Raw genomic sequence first — 20077 nt, 5'->3', positions numbered from 1 at the left:
GCTATGGCTCCTCACACAGAGCACTCTCCTGGCTCAGACACACTCACAGCTATGGCTCCTCACACAGAGCACTCTTCTGGCTCAGACACACTCACAGCTATGGTGCCTCACACAGAGCACTCTTCTGGCTCAGACACACTCACAGCTATGGTGCCTCACACAGAGCACTCTTCTGGCTCAGACACACTCACAGCTATGGTGCCTCACACAGAGCACTCTTCTGGCTCAGACACACCCACAGCTATGGTGCCTCAGACAGAGCACTCTTCTGGCTCAGACACACTCACAGCTATGGTGCCTCACACAGAGCACTCTTCTGGCTCAGACACACTCACAGCTATGGTGCCTCACACAGAGCACTCTTCTGGCTCAGACACACTCACAGCTATGGTGCCTCACACAGACCACCTATCTCCTCCCTGAGCCGCTCTCCACGTCCTCACTGCTCTCTGCCCCCTCAGCCCAGTGTGTATGTGTCACATTGTACAGGACACCGCCCACCACATGTACACACGTATAACGCTACCACTGGGGGGAGCTCCCGAGCTAGCGGACTCACTAGGCTGGCCGCTCTAGCTTGCTTTACCATAGAGTCTTATGTCGCTAAGCTCTCCAATTCTTTCTGATGTCGCTGTTTGAGTGACGTCATCGCGTGCGCCGGAAGTGATCCCTCTGGGACCGAGAACACCATAGAGACGGGAGGAGCCGCCCGGAGTGACCCGTGAGAAAGAATTGAGACCCCCGGAGTGACCCTTTACCAGAGACACCCGGGAGTGACGGGATAGGAGTGGCACTGCAACAGTGTCACGGATTTCTGGACACCCCGGAAGTGACTGGAGAGGACAAAAGCCCTGGGAAGGAGCGGAGAAGAAAGGATCCCCGTGCCGTGAACCGTCAGCACAGCCAGCAGGCAGGGAGGCAGCCGGGGGCCCGGCGGAGGGGGCGGCCCTGTGTCTGGTGCTCGCTAGGTCACATTGTGAGTATCTGTCCGGGGTCCCAGCTCAGGGCTGGTGATGTGGCCGGGTCCTCGGGTGTCACAGGTCTCGTGTCTTCTGCTGCTTCTGTCCCTTTAAGTCGTGGACTAGAAAGCACTCAGGGCTCGTTCACACCCAGCGATTTCTCATCAGTGCTAGATCAGATTTTCATCAGTTTGGTCAGTATTGCATCATTTTTTCTTGCTGAAAACGAATTGAAGTTTCTACAGCTTCTCCCATCAGTCAGTGACAATCACAGGTCTGATCTGTGACTTGGGTCAAAATCGGTCTTGTGTTGATGATTTGGTGCAAACTTCTCAGTCCGCAAAATACTGGGACAGGTCACAGCCCCGAGGCCTGTAATGTGTGCCTGATCTATCTATGAATCCTGGCATCTGACAAGCCCTATACATAGTGCAACTGGAGCGGGAATTGCCCAATATGATTGAGGCACAACTTCATCTTATAAAGGGAATTTGTCACCAGGTTTTTTGCCACCTAATCTAAGAGCAGCATAATGTAAGGGCAGAGATCCTGATTCCAGTGATGTGTCACTTACTGGGCTGCTTAGTGTAGTTTTGATAAAATCCCTGTTTAATCGGCAGTAGATTATCATTAGAGGACTACTTGGTGTGCTGCAGGTAGTCCAGCATATTCATGAGCTCTGTATAACTGCTAGATCTGCAGCAGAGAAAACTGATTTTATCAAAATGACAGCAAACAGCTCAGTACAAGTGTTATTAGACAGTAGGATTTTTTTAACGATAGTGATTGACGAGTGAATACTTATCATGTCTCTATCGTGCCTACAAGCTCATTATTACAAAAGCAAATGCTCACTCAAAAAAGTTGCTGTCGATGGAAAGTTGTTGCTAGCCGTTCACAAAAGCATGTATCGCAGCTTATAGCAACTTATTACATGACGACAAGCGATAGTTTTTAAGTTTAAAGATCTGGTTTTACGAGGATCGAATTATATTGCGATCATTAGCAGCACTTACATATCGCGAATATCACTGTCTTTAGAACGATATAGCGAATTTACGCTCAATTATTGTCCCGTCTAATAAGGGCTTTAGTGACACATCGCTGGAATCAGGTTCTCTGTCTCTACATTATGCTGCTCTCGGATTGGGAAGCAAAAACCCGGTGACAGATTCCCTTTCACTTTTTTTTTTCTTTTATCAAAATACATTGCTGTCTCTTTGCGTTTTAAATTTCTCGGCCATCACGGCTATGATTGAAGGTTCGGAGCGCTCCACACCCAGAGAGGTGATGCAGCTGATCGGCATGCTCACCATTAGAGAAGGAGGAAAAATGCTAATCGCATTCATCACAAATGTAAATCTATTCACTAGCTATATTAGGAGTAGAAACAGAAGTTTCCAGAAGCTTTCCACCCTTCATCCAATTTAATTGGGACCTGTGTCAGGTAGCGCTTCAGTTGTGACACTACAAGTCCCAGCGTGATATGTAAGCTCATTACAAGCAAGACGTGCTGAAGCTTGTAGTGTCACAAGTAATGATCAGTGACAGGTTCACAAACTTGCAGATTTAGGCTATGTTCACACAGTGCATCTAAAGAGGCAGCGTTTTTGGCCACAAAAAAACGCACGCGCGGCTAAGGCTAGTTTCACACTTGCGTTGAACGGCATCCGTTGCATTGCGTTGTGTAAGGGATGCGTTGCATATAATGGCACAACGGACGCAACGGATCTTACAAAACGGAAAGCTTTTTTTTTTTAATTTTCTTTCTCTTCTTCTTTACAGTTTTACGGGCAGCAGACTATTGTGAACGATCAACTGATCACCCGGCGGCCGGGCGCTCAGTTGAACGTTCTCTCATGCCGGCGGCCGGGCGCCCAGCTGAACGTTCTCTCATGCCGGCGGCCGGGCGCCCAGCTGAACGTCCTCTCATGCCGGCGGCCGGGCGCCCAGCTGAACGTCCTCTCATGCCGGCGGCCGGGCGCCCAGCTGAACGTTCTCTCATGCCGGCGGCCGGGCGCCCAGCTGAACGTTCTCTCATGCCGGCGGCCGGGCGCCCAGCTGAACGTCCTCTCATGCCGGCGGCCGGGCGCCCAACTGAACGTTCTCTCATGCCGGCGGCCGGGCGCCCAGCTGAACATTCGGCCACCGAGAGACAAGATAAAGTTTGCGATTTAAAAAAAAAAGCATGCGCAGTGAAATCCTACGGATTGCGCTGCTCAAAAAAGTTACATGCTGCGTTCCTTCCGCCCGACGCAGCGTCAAAATAACGACGCTGCGTTGTCCAGCGGATGCAATGCTGACACTTGCGTTACAGTTCGTCGTCCATACAAGTCTATGGAGACTAGCGCAGTGCGTTAACGGACTGCGCTATTCTCCATAGTGATGGACTCCGCTGAACGCAAGTGTAAAGTACCCTAAAACGCATAAAAAAGCATGCGTTTTTGCCGTGTTTTTACCGCGTTTTGCCCAATGCGTTTTTAAGTCAAATCTATTGACTGGAAGGGCTCCATAACGCTGGAAAAACACAAGAAGAATTGCCATGCTGCATCTTCAAAATAACGCAGCCAAAACAAGATGCCCATTGCAGATCGCAAAAAAGAAATCTCATAGACTTTGCTGGGGGAAGGAAACACATGCATTTGGGTGCATTTTTGTGACCTCAAAAACGCAATAAAAGATGCCCTGTGTGAACATGGCCTTACAGTCTTCAGGACTAGTAGGTAATGTACCGAAGCTTCACCCTGCTATATAATGTATGTTCTAGACAAGCATTTGTTATAGGGTAACATGGTGAACGTCTTCTGGACTTGATACCTCAATCACTCTGACTTATTTGGACAGCAATCTGTCATATAATGTCTTTCTTCAATCTATTTATGATGTAACCTTGTCTTTATATATCAGCTACTCTTCTTATGCAATGTGGTCACTTCCTATTTTCTATATTTGCTTTGATTACTCCTTATTAGGCCATTATTATGCTTCCTGTTATTTTGTTCTTTAGTCATTTTATAATATTACAGTTTACACAAGCATTGCATATTTGATTAGTGTAAAATCACAGACTATTAGTGATCCAGGAGACTTTACATGAGGTCAAATGTTAGATCGCTGTTTATCAGTACGTTCTTCTATCCATATTCTGGCGATGCAGCTGCCGGGCTCATAGAGAGCTTAGACATCAATGCTAATATCAAAGAGCTTCCGCTCTACAATAAAACATGGCCCGGTAGTTAGTGCCTTAGCTCCGCCCTCTTGTATAATTTCTGATTTATCACAGTCTCCTGCTCAGGTAGTCACAAAGCTTCCACTGATCCCTGGTAGGTATATTAATATGCATTTACCTATGTAGTTATATAGCCTTCCTAAAATAGCACATGGAAACTTCAATAATAATTATTGTCACAAACCACCGGGGGGGTCACTCAGAAATCCCCCGCGCTGGCTACCAGTACGTCACAATCGGGGGGTAACAAGTGGGGTCACCCCTCCTTTATACCTCCCGACCGACAGACAGAGCACGTGACGCGCTCTCTAGCGCCCCTCTTATAGTCAGGCCAATTATGGAATTGCCCGACAATAAGCAAGGAGGCCGCTATACTACTTATGCCGATTATTGAAGGGTCCCCGGTGAGAGTAGGGTATATATTCCCCCGACCTCCGCGGGCGGAATATATAATATCTTCCCGAATCTCACTGGCCTCCCCACAATAATCCTTGGCACAACTCGCTGCCACCAACCGCTTCACGGTAACTATTAGCCGAACACACAGACGTGGGATTCAAGATCGAGATAACAGAACAGCCCAAGATTAATTATATAATTTAATCAGCCTAAAGCACACTAGAACTACAATATATACAATAGGGAATCTACAGAATATACATATGTCAGAGTACAGTTACAATCAAAGCATGGGTTACAAACAGGCATACACAGTTCCAGCAGTTACCTTGTTGCGTCTGGCCACAGGGGGGCGCTGTAGACCAGGTTTCCAGGAACTCTCTCACAGGTCTTTCCCAACCAGGCCCCCGAGCAGAAGAACACTGGAAAATGGCCGAAGTGGGGTTATCAACCTGGGCAGATCCAGGTCCCCTCCTACCTTAGTGACCTCACAGGGAAGCACTGCCACTCCCCCTGCATGGATCAGAATTATCCAGCAAAGGGGATATTGGCCATAACTTTGCCTGGGAGCGTCGTAGGCAGACGCCAATGCTCTCATTGTGACAGTTATGAATTTAGCTACAGAACGAGGGGACTCATGACCTGTCTACGAGTTCCCATATGGCTGATATCACGCCTGGGGTATTTCCCAAGCTCCCCCTTCCATAAAAAAGGTGTGCCAGCATCGTCCGCCTGCGCAAACACCATTTTTATGGTTGCCATATTTATCGGAGATATGGCTTGCGAGATATGAACCATTTTTTACTGGAGTCGTTCTGTCTGGCTACTTCCAAGCCTTGCTAATGAGATACAACTCTTGTTACAGGGTGACGGCAGGGAGTCATCCTGGGTCCATTGTCCTCACATCATCTCATCTCCATATCAGAGGAGATGGCTGTTGGAGGTGTAAGTGGGATGTGACACCTTCACAGATGCTGGACATTTGAGAACAAGAAGGGAGGGGGGCACTGCCAGGGAGTGATGAGAGCAATTATGACTTCTAGTCATAATTCCTCTTCATATCCCAGGATTTACCTCACACCTCCCCCCTTTTGAGGGCGCTAGGGGGCAGCACACTCCGGTGTTCCCCCGTGCGCCCGTCCGCGACCTCTCCTTGTCGGGACAGCCCGTCTGCGTTACCGTGGTCACGGCCCCTTTTGTGGCGAATGGTGAAGTCGTATTGCTGGAGCGCAAGGCTCCATCGCAACAATCGCCCATTCGTCCCAGAGACGGTGTGCAACCAGCTGAGGGGATTGTGGTCCGTCTCCACGATGAAGTGGCGCCCGTATAGATAGGGTTGCAGACGCTGCAGGGCCCACACTATGGCCAGGCACTCCTTCTCCATTGTAGAATAGGCCACTTCCCTTGGTAACAGCTTCCTGCTCAGGTACAAGACTGGGTGCTCTTGGCTCGCAGAGTCCACCTGGCTGAGCACCGCACCGAGGCCGAAGTCACTGGCGTCGGTCTGTACTACAAACGGCCGCGTGAAGTCGGCTGCCTGTAGCACGGGCGGGCTGGACAGGGCGTCCTTTAGGGCCCGGAAGGCTGTCTCGCAGTCCATTGTCCAATCGACTGCAGAGGGCAGCTTCTTCTTGGTGAGGTCCGTCAAGGGCTTTGCCAGGCTACTATAGCATGGAACAAACCTCCTATAGTACCCAGCGGTCCCCAAGAAGGACATCACCTGCTTCTTGGTCCTGGGGGTGGGCCAGGATGCGATGGCCTCCACTTTCTCAGGCTCGGGCTTCAGCGTTCCCCCACCTACCCGGTGACCGAGGTACTGGACCTCGCTCATGGCCAGCTGACACTATCCCGGCTTGATGGTCAAACCTGCCCGGTGGATCCGCCTGAGCACCTGTGCTAGATGCTCTAGGTGGTCCTCCCAGGTGGGACTGAAGACGGCAATGTCATCCAGGTACGCGGCCGCGTACCCTTCAAGTCCCTTGAGCAGGGTGTTGACCATCCGCTGGAAAGTGGCAGGGGCATTCCTCATCCCGAATGGCATCACCGTGGACTCGTACAGTCCAAATGGGGTAATAAAGGCAGAGCGTTCCCTGGCCTTGCGAGTCAGGGGGATCTGCCAATATCCCCGGCTCAGGTCCATGATGGTCAGGTACTGAGCCCCGGCCAACTGATCGAGCAGGTCATCGATGCGTGGCATTGGGTACGCATCGGCGACCGTGACAGCATTGAGCCCCCTGTAGCCCACGCAGAACCGAGTGGTTCGGTCCTTCTTAGGGACGAGGACTACAGGCGAGGCCCAAGCGCTGTTGGATGCCTGGATCACCCCCAGCTCCAGCATCTCGTCAATCTCCTGGCGCATGTGTTGCTGCACCTCCAGGGAGACCCGATATGCTGAACGCCGGATCGGGGGATGATCCCCAGTGTCCACGTGATGGACAGCCAAGTCAGTCCTTCCGGGCTGGTTGGTAAACAACCCCCGGAAGGGGTGTAGGGTGGCCCACCGCTGGGACCGTTGGTCCTCCAAGAGCTGGTGGCCAACCTCCACATCCTCAATGGATCCGCCTGCCCTAACCTGGGCTAGCATATCCAAGAGGGTTTCCGCTTCTCCCTCCTCGGGCAGGTTGCACACGGGGAGCGCACATGCCTCCCGCTCATGATGTGCCTTCATCATGTTCACATGGAAGGGCTTCCGCCTTCCACGGGCAGGGTCCAGGGTGACCAGGTACGTCACAGGGTTGAGCTGCTGGTACACGAGGTATGGGCCTTCCCAGGCTGCCTGAAGCTTGTCCTGTGGTACGGGGACCAGTACCCACACCTCTTGACCCACTTGGTAGGTCCTCTCACAAGCGTTCTGGTCGTACCAACGCTTCTGATCAGCCTGGGCTTGAGCCATATTGTCGTGTACCAGTTGCGTCAAGGCCTGCATTTTGTCCCGGAAGCGCATGACATACTCGATAACCGACACTCCAGGGGTGGCCAAATCCCCTTCCCAAGCCTCTTTCACCAGAGCCAGGGGGCCCCGCACACGTCGCCCGTACAGGAGCTCAAACGGTGAGAATCCTGTTGAGGCCTGTGGAACCTCCCGGTAAGCAAATAACAGGTGTGGGAGATACCGCTCCCAGTCACGCCCATGGGAGTCGACCAACATCTTAAGCATCTGCTTTAAGGTGCCATTGAACCGCTCGCACAGGCCATTAGTCTGTGGATGGTACGGGCTGGCCACCAGATGTCGCACCTGGACTTGCTTACAGAGGGTCTCCATCAGCTGGGACATGAATTGGGTCCCCCGGTCGGTGAGCATTTCCTGGGGAAAACCCACTCGGGAGAAAATCTCCAGCAATGCGGTGGCCACCTTGTCAGCCCGAATGGACGACAAGGCCACTGCTTCTGGGTACCGGGTGGCATAGTCCACTACCGTCAGTATGAAGCGTTTCCCGGAGCTGCTGGGGATGGCCAGCGGGCCGACCAGATCCACAGCCACCCTCCTGAAAGGCTCATCGATGATGGGCAGAGATACCAGTGGGGCTTTGGGGCGTGGCCCCGCCTTCCCCACTCTCTGACAGGTTTCACACGAACGGCAGTAGGCAGCCACATCGGCCCCCATTTTTGGCCAGTAGAAATGCTGGTTTAACCTGGCCTTGGTCTTAGCGATCCCTAGGTGTCCGGCCATCGGAATCTCATGTGCGATCCGCAACAACTCCGTCCGGAACGGATAGGGTACCACCAACTGTCGGTCCCTGGGCCACGCCTCCGGTGAACCCTGCTGGACCGTGGCCCGGTACAGCCGTCCTTGGTCCCAGACCACTCGCTCCGGGTCCGAGTCCGAGGGAGGCTGTGCCGCCTGCTCCTTTAGAGCTTTCAGGCTGTCGTCAGCTTCTAACGCTGCCTGAAACCCCTGACTAGATGTGGCCAGAATCGACGAGACTGTCACATCTTCGGTCAGTACCCCGGGACCTGTGTCCTGGCCTCCACCTGACTCGGCTGCCACTTGGTCAGAAGGGGAAGAGCTATCGGACCTCCGGGAGGCCCCTTGGCTTCCAGCACTCCCACTGCGGGTGACAGCGGCCACAGCCGCTGCGACCGTGGGTCGTGCCTGCTCCTCCTCCGTTCCTGACCAAGTCGCCGGTTCAGGCAGACCTACCTGGCTTCCTGACACCCCGGTTGTGGGGGAACCATGCACCGAGATCTTACCTGGGAGCACTTCCGCTCCTGGACCGGCCCCAATCTCACCTGCCTGTTCCCCTCCTGCAGCAACAGAACCCCGCTGTGAAATCTCTGGGGACCCCACATTTGCTGTGGTAGCCCCCACCCCACACACTGGTCCTCCCCCTGCAGCACCCTGCTCTCTGCTTATCCCTGCAGAGGGCAACAGATCCCAGCTCACAGGCTGATTACTTGTAGAGGCATTGTCACACCTTTCTCTGACCCCCTCCCCTGTCACAGCTGCAGCTGTGTGTGTGTCTATGGTGTCTGTGCAAGCAGAAATATCAGAGTTCACTCCCTCCTCCCTTACATCATTCATAGATAACACATTAACATTGTCCGGAGGCACGTCAGCACTTGCTGAAGGTTCAGCCTTTGGGGCGGGGCCAAACTGGGAGGTTATTTGCCCCAAATCTGTCCCAAGTAGCACGTTTGCAGGGATCCGATCAGTTACCCCCACCTCTCTCACCCCTCGCCCTGCGCCCCAGTCCACATAAATGTCAGCAACAGGCAGCGCCGGGTCAATGCCTCCAATCCCGGAGACAGCGAGGGTTTTTCCAGGGATCAAGTCTTGGGGGGACACCATCTCAGGCCGCACCAGAGTCACCTCCGAGGCGCTGTCTCGCAGTCCTATGGTCACAGACCGGCCGACGGTGACAGGTTGGAAGCTGTCCAGGGACCTACCGCCACCCCCACCCACACAATACACCTTGGGCGGCCCTTGGGACGGGGACGGAGCCGGGGCCTTGGGACGCTGAGGGCACATGGCCTTGAAGTGTCCAGGTAGGTTGCACTGGTGGCACCGTCTTGGCTCTGCCACGGGCCTGGAGAGGGGAGTTGAGGGGGACACCCCCTGCAGTCTAGGGGCAGGTGGGGCAGTCGCAGAGTTCATCTTACCCCCTCTCCAGGTGCTGCTGGTGGCTGCTCTCCTGGCTTCAGGAGCCCGATTGTTGGTGTAGTCATCTGCCAGGGCAGCTGTAGCCGTGGATCCCTTTGGCTTCTGGTCTCGGATGAACTGGCGGAGATCCTCAGGGCAGTTCCACAAGAGTTGCTCCGTGATGAACAAGTCCAGGATCTCCGGTCCGGTGGAAAGCTGCAGGCCTTGGGTCCAGTGGTCGGCAGCTCGGGCAAGTGCCCGCCGGTGGTCAGCCCAGGAGTCCTTTGGTCCCTTCTGCAGCGTCCGGAACTTCTTGCGGTAGGACTCCGGGGTGAGGTTGTACTGTTGGATCAGGGCCCGCTTGATGGTGTCGTAGCCCTGATCCGCCTCAGCAGGCAAGTCCCCAAGGATATCCAGGGCCTTACCCCTTAAACGGGGGGTCAGGTATTTGGCCCACTGGTCCTTGTTCAGATGATGCTGCAAGCAAGTCCGTTCAAAAGCAGTCAAGAAAGAGTCCAAGTCTCCATCCTTCTCCAGCACTGGGAAGTCCTCAACACGGACCTTTGGAAGTTTGGTGTCTGGAAGGTCACGGGTGGCTGATGAGGGCCGGAGCTGAGCTAGCTGCAGCTGGTAGTTACGCTCTGCCTGGCGCTCTTCACGCGCTGCTTGCCGCTCACGCTCGGCCATGAGTTCCTTGTAGCCCTCCCGGTCTCCAGCCTGGCGTAGGGCCATAGCCATTTGAAGAAGGCTATCCGAGCCTCCCAGGCTCGGTGGAATGGCACGTGGTGATCTGCGGCCCGCTGCGGAGCCTGGTGATTCACTGTCCATTGCAGAGCGGAGGGCTGGCATCTGGCTCGTTGAGGACCCTTGGGCGAGCTGCTCCTCATCTTGTCCAGCAGTGCCCGGTTGTGCAATGTCCTCTGCAGAGCTGTTTTCTGGCGTCGAGCTCCTGGAGGACTCGTGGGCAACCTCCTCATTGCTGTCCACAGCACCGTCCTCCCTCTCTTCGGCTCCTGCTTTAGCATTGGCCAGTTGCATAGCTCTGCTCCTGGTGCCATCAGCCATTCTTGCAGACTTTTGGTCACTGACACAGAACTGACACCTGATGCCTCCACACACCTTACAGTATCTGCACTCTGACACTCTAGTGTTGAGCTGGTCTGAAGACCCCAGCAGCCACAGCTGCTGCAGGCAGTCTTTAGTGTCTGGGAGTATGGGTCTCACACACACTATTATCTCGATCCCACCGCTATGCCACCAATATGTCACAAACCACCGGGGGGGTCACTCAGAAATCCCCCGCGCTGGCTACCAGTACGTCACAATCGGGGGGTAACAAGTGGGGTCACCCCTCCTTTATACCTCCCGACCGACAGACAGAGCACGTGACGCGCTCTCTAGCGCCCCTCTTATAGTCAGGCCAATTATGGAATTGCCCGACAATAAGCAAGGAGGCCGCTATACTACTTATGCCGATTATTGAAGGGTCCCCGGTGAGAGTAGGGTATATATTCCCCCGACCTCCGCGGGCGGAATATATAATATCTTCCCGAATCTCACTGGCCTCCCCACAATAATCCTTGGCACAACTCGCTGCCACCAACCGCTTCACGGTAACTATTAGCCGAACACACAGACGTGGGATTCAAGATCGAGATAACAGAACAGCCCAAGATTAATTATATAATTTAATCAGCCTAAAGCACACTAGAACTACAATATATACAATAGGGAATCTACAGAATATACATATGTCAGAGTACAGTTACAATCAAAGCATGGGTTACAAACAGGCATACACAGTTCCAGCAGTTACCTTGTTGCGTCTGGCCACAGGGGGGCGCTGTAGACCAGGTTTCCAGGAACTCTCTCACAGGTCTTTCCCAACCAGGCCCCCGAGCAGAAGAACACTGGAAAATGGCCGAAGTAGGGTTATCAACCTGGGCAGATCCAGGTCCCCTCCTACCTTAGTGACCTCACAGGGAAGCACTGCCACTCCCCCTGCATGGATCAGAATTATCCAGCAAAGGGGATATTGGCCATAACTTTGCCTGGGAGCGTCGTAGGCAGACGCCAATGCTCTCATTGTGACAGTTATGAATTTAGCTACAGAACGAGGGGACTCATGACCTGTCTACGAGTTCCCATATGGCTGATATCACGCCTGGGGTATTTCCCAAGCTCCCCCTTCCATAAAAAAGGTGTGCCAGCATCGTCCGCCTGCGCAAACACCATTTTTATGGTTGCCATATTTATCGGAGATATGGCTTGCGAGATATGAACCATTTTTTACTGGAGTCGTTCTGTCTGGCTACTTCCAAGCCTTGCTAATGAGATACAACTCTTGTTACAGGGTGACGGCAGGGAGTCATCCTGGGTCCATTGTCCTCACATCATCTCATCTCCATATCAGAGGAGATGGCTGTTGGAGGTGTAAGTGGGATGTGACACCTTCACAGATGCTGGACATTTGAGAACAAGAAGGGAGGGGGGCACTGCCAGGGAGTGATGAGAGCAATTATGACTTCTAGTCATAATTCCTCTTCATATCCCAGGATTTACCTCACAATTATACAGAACAGCCAAGGGTTATTGATGACTTATGCTGCGTTTAGACAGTATGGACGTGGAAATGACTGCGATGAGCTAGTTGCCAGCTGGTGTCTGTCATTTAGTGGGGTTCTTCAACAGGTCAAGCAGAATTGCTTATGCTCAGAATGATTAATACGATTGTCCTGTACACCCAGAATGTCACCTTTTTGTTAGCACATCACCTGTGCACAAGGCCTGGTGCTGCCAGTAATGATGCTTTTTAAAGAGGACCAACCACCAGGGTTTTCATATATAAACTAAGCCAGTGCTATAATGGTGCTATGATGTTGAGTCTATACATACCATTAGTTGTGAGATCGGATGTATACTTTCTGAAATATAGGCAAGTAAAGTTTGTGAAATGCACTGTTAAGCCTGCTTTACGCAAGACGACCGATTGTGCGATAGCACGATCGATCGTACCCGCCCCCATCGTTTTTGCGTCACGGGCAATTAGTTGCCCATGGCGCATAAACACGTTTAACCCCCGTCACACGCACTTAACCTTCTGGACGACCTCGCTGTGGGCGACGAACGTCCACTTCCTGGAGTGGGAGGGACGTTCGGCGTCACAGCGACGTCACACGGCAGCCGGCCAATAGAAGCGGAGGGGCGGAGATGAGCCGGACGTAAACATCCCGCCCACCGCCTTCCTTCCACATAGCCGTCGCGGGAGGCAGGTAGATGCTGTTCATCGTTCCCGTGGTGTCACATGGAGCAACGTGTGATGCCACGGAAACGATGAACAACCGCCGCCATTTTAATTAAACTATTTTATGAAACTTAGCGACGAGTACACGACTCACGATTTGTGAGCGATACTGCGTCACTAGGAGGTGTTACACGAGACGTCGTGTACGATGCCGGATGTGCGTCATGAAAACAGTGACCCCGACGATGCATCGCACGATCAGTCGTCTCTTGTAAAGCCCGCTTTATATGATCGATAACAGCTGCAGAATATCTAATAGGTGGGTCGGGTTTTGCTAGTTATTCCCGCCCCTGTGTGCCTGCCTCCACCTGTCTCTGTTATTACAGGAGAAAGAAGGGGGGGAGGAAGGACAGGCAGTCAGCCGGGGGGCAGTAATAACTAGCAAAACCTGACCCAGCTATTAGATATTCTGTTGCACCTATCAATCATATAACAGTGCATTTCACAAACTTTCTTGCCTGTATTTCAGAAACTATACATCCGATCCCACAACTAAAGGTATGTATAGAATCAGCATGATAGCGCCAGTATAGCACTGGCTTTAGTTTATATAGGAAAATCGTGTTGGTTGGTTCTCTTTAAGGCTAAGTTCACATTTCCGCTAAAATGTATCAGTCACAATCCGCTGATCTTGTAAACAACGGAATCCGTTTAGCGGATTCCGTTGCTCCCATAGACTTGTATGAGCAGCGGATTGTGACTGATGATGCTGCGTTGCACCCTCCGCCCGACTGATCAGTCGTGGAACGACTGACCGCCGGGCGGGAGGAACGCAGCATGTAACGTTTTTTGAGCAGCGCGATCCGTCGGATTTCGCTGCGCATGCTCTCTGGCTCCCTGCACACGTAACCAGCTTTGGTTGGTTACACGATATTTACCCTGGTTACGGTGCAAGGAGCCAGCGCTAAGCGGTGTAGGCCCATAACCAAGGTAAATATCGGGTAACCAAGGTAAACATCGGGTGCTTTGCTGTTACCCGATATTTAGTCTGGTTACGTGTGCAGGGAGGCCGACACTTCCCCGCTCGGCCCCGCCGCCTCCCGCGCTCCGCACATGTATGTACACACACACACACACACACACACACACACACACACACACACACACACACACACACACACACACACACACACACACACACCTGTCCCCAGCCATGCAGACAAGCACTGCCACTGACACCCTCGTCTGGCCCCGCCCCCCACTCGGCTCCGCCCCCTCCCGCACTTCGCATGTACACACACACACACACACTCACTCACTCACTCACTCACTCACTCACACATACTCACCTGTCCCCAGCCATGCAGACCGCAGCACTGCCACTGACATCCTCAGCGCTGGGCTCCGCCCCCTCCCGCATTCAGCATGTGTATACACACACACACACACACACACACACACACTCACCTGTCCTGCAGTCCCTGCGGCACTGACGTCCTCAGTGCCACGGCCCTGCTCGGCTCCCCCCGCACAGAACGGAATCCGACAAATAATTCTGTTCTTTGTCATCCGTTGTACAGCGTTGTACAGCGCATCAGTCACATGCGTCAGGCGACGCATGTGACTGATACAAAACAACGGAAATGTGAACTTAGCCTAAGCCGGCTTAAAAATCACTGCACCTCACAAACAAGTGTTTAGCTTCTTTACCAGCCTGTTTAGATGCAAGTTCCGATTATTGGCCTTTACTGTTGACGCTGCCTTCTACCGTATGTTCACCGCAGTGTCAGGAGCCCATTCATAGTAAGGGCTGTTAATCACATGCCCAGTATTTCTTTACATTTTTGGATTATATAACGTTTCAGTATAGGACCCCATTTCTATAAATTGGAAAAGATGTGTTCTATAATGTTTCTCATTTGCTCCCTTTCCGGCTGCTGTCCATTTTATGCATAAATCGAAAAACATACTGTACTCCGCACAACCTTTTTATCTGGCCATAAAAATTGATAACCACTAGGTCCAGTTTTTTTCTTTTCCCAATGAGTGGTTTTTCTGTTTTGCCTCTTTTTTTGCGGTTTGTAACACATCCATCTTTTCTATACTGTGCCTGTTAGACACTGCTGACTACTTGCCATGTGAACGCAGCCTAATGGGATGCAGTAGGTTTTCTCTCAGGGACTGCACATAAGATCCATCTTTGGATAACCGCTCACCACAGTAATAGGTCCACTGTTTGTGGCCATGTATTCGCTTTCCTTTTACGATCACAATTCCCGGTCTAACTATGGGTCTCGTGATCTGACTGGACACCATCATGGGTATATGATGGCTGCGAGACCTGTAGTTAGGCAGCAATACTGTGTAGTGAATTAGCCCTAGATAACGGGGGGAGCGCTGATGTGGAAATGCCATCTTTTATAGCTATGACTTTATTGGAAATAAATAGGTAAACTATAGAGAAATCTTGTAGATGAGTCTATTGCCTACTAAAGAGACGCTATGTGATGACCGGGCCGTCATAGCCGTACACAGCTGTCTAGCTTACACTAAAGGCCCTCGTGCACATTTGACTAATGTTGTCTGAACCTCCCAATATTGACTGTTTCCCCCCACAGTCTAATATGTATGATTGTTGGGGAGATAAGCTGCCACTAGAGATATTGGTTGGCCGAGTGCTACTATGTATGGGATTCGGGTAAGGTCGCTTCCGGCCATATGGTTGACCAAACCACCATTTAGCCGACAGCCATCTAAAAGTGTATGGAGGCATAAGACTCAGACAATAAGGCCGGGACCACACGGGGACTACTGCGATCATTGCGTGACACTCGACTCACGCTGGCAGCACAGCAGGAGCTGAGTATCATGCGAGTGTCACTGCGACTGAGGTCTGATAATACAATTGGGCCACAGCTGTGGGGGGCGGACCGGCACTTTAGAGGGGTGGGCCAGCGCTGAGGAGGGGAGGGAGGGATATATCTCCCGCTCTCCTCCGTAGCCGGCTATTGCCATTCTCACACTGCACTCGTGGTACACTGGTGTACCGTGAGTGCAGTAAAGACGGGAGCAGACGATACCTGATCCTCTCCTCTCTGAAGCCCATCGCTAGATTTCTAGGCCACTGTCAAAAGGCAATGATTATAGGGGCCCATCCCAACACCGTATAGTCAGTGCACGCACCACGGTTAGGGCTCAGACAATGCTCGCTCTGGCCAGAATCGAGGGGGGCGGGAAGGAGGGGAGGGGGGACACGGACATGTCAGTATGTATATATAATTGGGGCGTAAAGATTCACTGAGGTGTAGGTCACTCAGAAGGTGCACCGAGAGTTTTAAATATAACTAAAACGCTGAATATATGCTGCTTATATGAGTGTTTTGTGGCCCAAGTCACCTATAACTGATTAATTTGCATTTTGGGGTGACAGATTCTTTTTAGTATTTTTTTGTAATAGAATTTTTTTTTTTTTAAATGTTCTGCAGGTTGGCTGCACTTTTCCTTTGGAGATCTGCAGAGACTGGCTGCCCACCCATTATTGGGACATATTAGCTATAACTACAGGTAACTAAGAACGTTTTTTTTTTTTTTTTTCCCCAGCCCTCTCCATTTGGTCAAGCGCACATCTCTTACTGGGTCTATTTCTATTCCTATCTATGGATACAGTACGCATAAAGCATACATTTATATCGTCTGATAAATTGCTTAGGCTAGGTTCATATTTCCGTTGTTTTGCATCAGTCACATGCGTTGCTTGACGCTTTTGACTGATGCGTTGTACAACGGATGACAAGAATAGAATTCATTGTCGGACTCCGTTGTAAAAGAGAGCGATCAGCTGATCGTTCACAATAGCCGGCTGGCTTTTGAGAGCGAACAGATGATCTCCCGGTGACCGGCTAATGAGAGCGATCAACCGACCGCTCACAGCAGCCGGCCGCCGGGTGATCAGCCGATCGCTCACAGCAGCCGGCCGCCGGGTGATCAGCCGATCGCTCACAGCAGCCGGCCGCCGGGTGATCAGCCGATCGCTCACAGCAGCCGGCCGCCGGGTGATCAGCCGATCGCTCACAGCAGCCGGCCGCCGGGTGATCAGCCGATCGCTCACAGCAGCCGGCCGCCGGGTGATCAGCTGATCGTTCGGCCGCCGAGAATGTGTGCAGGCGGCGGAGTGCGTGGTGGGTGGAGCCGAGCGGGACCATGGCGCTGAGGACGTCAGATGAGTGAGTGAGTGTGTGTGTGTGTGTGTACATGCGGAGGGCGGGAGGGGGCGGAGCCGAGCGGGGAAGTGTTGGGCTCCCTGCACACGTAGCCAGGATAAATATCGGGTAACTAAGCAAAGCACTTTGCTTGGTTACCCGATATTTACCTTGGTTACCAGCGTACACGGCTTAGCGCTGACTCCTTGCACACGTAGCCAGGGTAAATATCGGGTAACTAAGCAAAGCGCATTGCTTAGTAACCCGATGTGTACCCTGGTTACGTGTGCAGGGAGCCAGAGAGAGCATGCACACTGAAATCCTACGGATTGAGCTGCTCAAAAAACGTTACAGGCTGCGTTTCTGCCGCCCGGCGGTCAGTCGTTCCACGACTGAGTTGGGCGGAGGATGCAACGTAGCATCATCAGTCACAATCCGCCGCTCATACAAGTCTATGGGAACAACGGAATCCGCCAAACGGATTCCGTTTTTTACCAGAGCCGCGGATTGTGACTGATACAAATTGACGGAAGTGTGAATCTAGCCTTAGAAACCCAATATCTGACCTGTACCTTGTGAAATCTATCAGAAGTTGTCCCCCCGCAGACTGAGCACCCCTAAGTAGGTTTTATCTCTTTCACACATCTGTGCTCACATTGCAGCCACCTTTTTCTCCTGATGTGAGCTAACGAGCTCGCAGGCAGTAAGCTCAGATCAGGAGGTGCAGGCCGGGTATTGTGATCCGAGCATAGTCCATGTTTCACTGATGTGTGACACTGGCCCCAACCTAAGCAGATGGTTTAATAGGCAAGTGGGCCGCATAATATACTACATTCTGTACCAGATTTCTTTTGTATTTGTCCATGCTGGTATTTTAAAGAGAACAATTCTGGAATATATTGGATACATCAAAAGTGGCATTGTCTTACAACTTCAGGGGTACATCTGTACTTATGGGGGCCATAACTAGTTTAGTTTAAATCTGGTCTTGTAGTATGCTGGATAAAATGGGCAGCACTGTGAGCAGTGAGACATTATAGCAAGTGATCAGCGAATACTAAATATTCAGATTACTCGTACCGAATACCTAGCACTATTCTGGTATTCGTCCCAAATAATGAACCTTTCTTTTTCGCTCCTAATTGGGAGACCCAGACAGTGGGTGTATAGCTACTGCCTCTGGAGGCCGCACAAAGAACTACACTTAAAAGTGTAAGGCCCCTCCCCTTCTGGCTATACACCCTCCCGTAGGAGTACGGATTCCTCAGTTTTAGCTTTGTGCGCAGGAGGTCAGACACGCACGCATAGCTCCATTGTTTTTAGTCAGCAGCAGCTGCTGACTATGTCGGATGGAAGAAAAGAGGGCCCATACAGGGCTCCCAGCATGCTCCCTTCTCACCCCACTGTATGTCGGAGGTGTTTGTAAGGTTGAGGTACCCATTGCGGGTACGGCGGCAGGAGCCCACATGCTGATTCCTTCCCCATCCCTTTTTACAGGGCTCTGGGTGAAGTGGGATTTACTGGTCTCCAGGCACTGAGACCGTGCTCCATCTACAGCCCCTGGAGAAGATGCTGGATGGAGCGGAGTACATCAGGGACATGGCCCTGCTTCCTCAAGGTACTCTGTGTCCCCGTGCATTTGGCGCTCACACCGCAGCATGCTGGGTGTTGTAGTGCGCCGGGGGACATCAGCGCTGCGGCGCTTGTGCCATGGCCTCATTCAGCTTCGCTGAAGCAGGCACACTTCTGGGAATCGGTCGCGCCGGCCGCTGGGACTGCGGCGCGGCTGGCACTTGTGGTGCGCCGGGGACTTCAGCGCGGGCCGCGCTTTTACGGCGGCCGCGCTGATAACTCGAGTCCCCGGCTTTTGCGGCCTGCTTCCGTTCGTTCCCGCCCCCAGACCTGCCAGTCAGGAGAGGGGCGGGACGCTGGTCAGTGCATCAGCGCCGAGGGCTGGAGTCGTTTTTACATACTCCAGCCCTCACAATCGGCACAGAGGGGACACTGTTTCCCGCACTTTTGTTTAGGAACTCCCACGGACCGCCCCTCTCCACAGACGCCGGCAGCCATTCCTGCTGACACGCTGAGCTGCAGAGGGGAGCCGGGGAGACCCAGACAAGGAATTCTGCGCCTCTTACCCGCTATTCAGCGGGCGGTAAGCAGCCCTCAGGGCTCACCCCCTCTTGTGCCAGTAGTATTCTTAGTATTTTGTTTCTACAAATACTTTGTATTGCATAGCGCTGGTCGCCCTTTGGCTATAGACTCTCTCACATTGCAGAGAGCCAGCAGCATGTCGTCCGTAAAACGCAAGGGTGCCAAGGCACAGACATTATATGCTTCCTGCACCGCATGTGGGACTTTTCTACCGGCAGGCTCCACGGACCCCCATTGTGTGCAGTGCTCGGCCCCTGCGGCGCTTGCACAGTCGGGACCTCTGCTGGACGTGACCCAGGGTGTACCACCTGTGAATGCTGTCCAAGTGACAGGAACTGAGTTTGCAGCTTTTGCTGACAGAATGTCTCTCACTATGTCACAAATTCTTGACACATTGCGAGCTAGGCCTGTACTTCAGGCCACGGACACTGTGCAATCATTGCCCCCTGGTCCCCCTCAGCTGAGTTACCTCCAAGCTCCGGGACGGGCACATACACCTCAGGGTGAAGACTCTGACTCGGACGATGGCCCCGGGCAGCCTAAGCGGGCTCGCTATGACGGGCCTTCACATTCATCTCAATGGTCAGGATCCCAGCGAGATGAATCTATGGGTGATGAGGCGGACGTAACTGATCAGGATTCTGATCCTGGGACCGCTCTCAATCTAGATACACCAGATGGTGACGCCATAGTTAATGATCTTATATTCAACATCAATAAGATGTTAAATATTTCCCCACCAGCTCCTCTTGTAGAGGAGTCAGCTTCGCAGCACGAGAGAATCCATTTCAGATACCCTAAGCGTACATTAAG

At 52.4% G+C, this 20077-nt stretch overlaps 1 protein-coding gene across 2 annotated transcripts in view; it reads left to right on the top strand.

The window, feature by feature from the left end:
• The first annotated feature begins 640 nt into the window (after positions 1-640).
• Positions 641-20077, top strand: part of CAB39 (calcium binding protein 39) — a 75334-nt gene continuing 55897 nt past the window's right edge. The window contains exons 1-2 of one of the 2 annotated variants that reach the window (XM_075340953.1): positions 641-976; positions 16397-16475. The gene's annotated coding sequence lies outside the window, so the exon portion shown is untranslated. The remainder of the gene's footprint in view (positions 977-16396; positions 16476-20077) is intronic. The other variant, XM_075340954.1, reaches the window with a different exon arrangement.

This window comes from Anomaloglossus baeobatrachus, chromosome 3, assembly GCF_048569485.1.
Source record: "Anomaloglossus baeobatrachus isolate aAnoBae1 chromosome 3, aAnoBae1.hap1, whole genome shotgun sequence".
Lineage (NCBI taxonomy): Eukaryota > Metazoa > Chordata > Amphibia > Anura > Aromobatidae > Anomaloglossus > Anomaloglossus baeobatrachus.
The sequence above is the reverse complement of the archived record's forward strand: the minus strand, read 5'-3'. Positions and strand labels throughout refer to the sequence as shown.